Raw genomic sequence first — 3,358 nt, forward strand, 5'->3', positions numbered from 1 at the left:
GTTAGGGTCTCCCTGTCCTTTGTTGTACAGAGCCCATTCTTTCCCAGTAACCAGCAGAATGATCTTCTCAGAACATAACCTTTGAGCCTCTCTGTGATTCACTCCCTATCTGCCTGTCCTCTCCAGCCTTTCCTCTCCCACTGTATCCCTCCAACCCTGTGGGCCTCCCTGGTGTGTGGTCCTCCCACATGTGGCTTGGGCCTGACTCCAGGCTTTTACATTCTCCTTGCCCTCTGCCAGGAGCACTCCTCTCCCCCTGATTCATGTCTGCCTTGTTCCCCTGTTGGCTGTACCTGGACTTGCCCCCCAGTGATCTGACTCGTGTCTGCCAGATGTGTGTGGCCTTGTCCCCCATTTAAATATAGTGCCCACTTTCCCTGTGTGAGTGATTTACTAAGCTGCCGGGTATGAGGTTAGGCACAGGGAAGTAACCTTAGTGCCTGTGTGAAAAAATAAGTCTCAGGGCACCTGGGTGACTCAGTCGTTAAGCACCTGCCTTCAGCTCAGGTCATGATCCCGGGGTCCTGGGATTGAAACCCGCCATGTTGAGCTCCCTGCTCAGCAGATAACATGCTTCTCCCTCTCCCACTCCCCCTGCTTGTGTTCCCTCTCTAGCTGTCTCTCTCTCTCTGTCAAATAAATAAATAAAACCTTAAGAAAAATCAATCTCAGAGGGTCTCACCACCCTTGCTGACAATGGGGGAGCTGCTGTCCCCACAGGTAGTCCCCTCAGAGAGAGAGGACTTCCGACTTCTTGGAGCTTAGGAGATGTGGACCTATACCTGGAAGCTTCCACTCTTGGACTCACAGCTGTGGTCTAAGCAAGCCCCCTCTACTAGCGGTCCTCTTTCCCCTTCCCTGCCCACGGGCTGGACCTGATTCCTGATCTGGGGGAGTTTGAGGGTGACCGCTCCTAGGAATAGCAGTGGTTGACTGATGGACCTTGTCAGCAAGAAGCCCAGAAGTCTTCAAGGGAGGATCCTATGGGAGTGGAGACAGCTCTGTGGGGGCCAGTGACAGCCCCCTCAAAGCAAAGTGGGGCAAAAGGCCAGCCCTGCTAATTCTAGCCAGTCTGTAGGCCATAGAAAGGAGGGCTGTGCCCAAAGGTGCTCCATTCCTGGCAGGTGGGGACAGGACCTGCAGCAGGTCGGCCAGGGGAGGGCACATGCAGGGTTTGCCTGGGAGCTCAGCACAGGGAAAGTGTTCCCGGCTCTAGCATGCTGACGGTGGGGTTGGTTTCCTACCTCTGAAGTCTCAGGCTCCCTTTGTATGATGGGTTGCTGATAACCCCCATCTCTGGAAGCGGAAGGTAGGGAGGCCCCACAAGCAGACTTGCTTGGGACAGGATGGGAGAGTGGCTGTAGCTTAAAGCAGCTCAGGGCCTGCCCCCTTGAAGAAGGTGCACACGTCCATGGCCCCCAGCTCTGGGATCCTGCCGCCAGGCTCTGACAGCAACCCTCCTCCCACCTTGTCCCTCGTCCCTGTAGACATGTGGTCTTCCTGGAGCTGTCCCTGCAGAGGGCAGAGAGCCCCAACATGGTGGGACACAGGGTCACCTACTAGGTTGTCACCGACCAGCAGGCTGCTGGGCCTGTGTGACCCCCTGGGAGGGCTGGAGGGTGGTGGTCCTTCAGGTCCCCAGCGCCCCACAGTGGCAGGATATGTTCATGCAGCACATGGCAATAATCTGCTGCTTCTGTGAGCAGCACTTTCTCCATGAGGAGGATGACCTGGTGTGTGTGGATGTGGACATGAAGTTCTGCGGCCATGTGGGCATGGAGATCCTGTCCCCACACTTTGGCACCCTGCACCCCATTTTCTACCGGGTGTCCCATGAAGACTTCAGGTACTAGCGCCAGACACAGTCCCAGGCCCACATCCCCAGGGACCAGGGTGATGTTTACTACATGGGGCCTTTTTGCGGGGGTTTGGTGGTGGAGGTTCACTGACTGAACTTGGCCTGTCACCAGGTGATGCAGGTCGACCTGGCCAATGGGATTGAGGTTGTGTGGCCTGACAAGAGCCCTTGAACAGGTACCTGCTGGACCACAAGCCCACCAAGGTGTTATCCCCAGAGGATTTGTGGGAGCTGCGGCATATGGGCTGTCCCCTGAAGGACCTGTGGGGGCCCATGGTGGCTGGGCTGCCCTCTCTGGCCTTCAGGAAGAAGGTGAGATTCAGGCCATGCCCAAGAATCACCAGGACATCCGGGACTCATAAGGGGCTGTCCCCATCTCCATCCGGGGGGTGCTGTCCTGAGCAGAGATGTCAGAGGAGGTTCCTACTTCTGTCCCCCTGAGGAGAACCTGGAGCCCAGCCCTGCCTACACTGGCATGTCCAGGGTCCCCAGCTGCACCCGCACACAGGAGTCCTACCTGGAAACACAAAGTCCTCTCTTTGTGGTCACTACAGTTTGATAATTTCTGGCTCATTTGCAGCTGTGAATGGCTCCAGTTTTATGTCAGATGTTTTTCTGTGTCAATGCTGAGCAACCATGTGAAAAAGAACAATCAGGGAGAAAGGTTTTCTTCCTGGTTCTAGACAGACACCAGCCAATGGGGGTGGGAGTGGTCCTACAACAGCTGTGGAGCCAGGATGGCCTCTGGTCGGGTCTTCCTTCCCAGTCCCTGCACTTTGCCATGGCCATGGGGCTTCAGGGGCAGGGCTGCACCAAGCCACCTCTCAGACCTTCAGTCCCCTGACTGCCAGAGGCCTTGGCTGTGGCTGCTAGCTCAGCCTCCAGGAGCATGGAGCCCTCTGAGTTATGTACGGTTTCTGCCTTGGTTTTATTTTTTATTTCTTTAATTTTTAAAATTTAAATTCATTAGCCAACATATAGTACATCAGTAGATTTTAATATAGCGTTCAGTGATTCATTAATTGGTGCTCATCACAACATGTGCGCTCCTTAATACCTGTCACCCAATGCAAATTATTTACAATGGCAAAAAGCAAATCAGTGGTTTCTTGGGGATGGGAGTGAGGAGGAATGAAAGGGAAGGATTAAGGTGTGGGAAGAAACTTTTGGAGCTGATGCATATGTTTATTACCTTGATTGAAGTAATGATTTCACTGGTGTTTACATGTGTCAAAACATCAAGTTTTACTCTTTAAATATGTGCAGTTTATCATTACATCAATAAAGCTATTTAAAAAAACAAAACAAAACCAAATACCTGTCACCCAGCTACCCCATCCCCCCACCCCCCTCCCTTCTGTTACCCTCAGTTTGGTTCCCAGAGTCCAGAGTCTCTTCATGGTTTGTCTCCTTCTCTGATTGCTTCCCATTCAGTTTTCCCTCCCTTCCCCTGTGGTCCTCAGCTCTATTCCTTATGTTCCATGTATGAGTGAAGTCATG

General features: G+C 53.2%; 1 pseudogene across 1 annotated transcript; it reads left to right on the top strand.

Moving 5' to 3' along the window:
* The first annotated feature begins 428 nt into the window (after positions 1–428).
* On the top strand, positions 429–3,016 carry LOC309867420 (histo-blood group ABO system transferase pseudogene; annotated as a pseudogene). Its single transcript has one exon. The product of its transcript is annotated as a histo-blood group ABO system transferase pseudogene (transcript).
* The last annotated feature ends 342 nt before the right edge of the window (positions 3,017–3,358 follow it).

Source organism: Mustela nivalis (genome assembly GCF_964662115.1).
Source record: "Mustela nivalis genome assembly, chromosome: 6".
Taxonomy (NCBI): Eukaryota; Metazoa; Chordata; class Mammalia; order Carnivora; family Mustelidae; genus Mustela; species Mustela nivalis.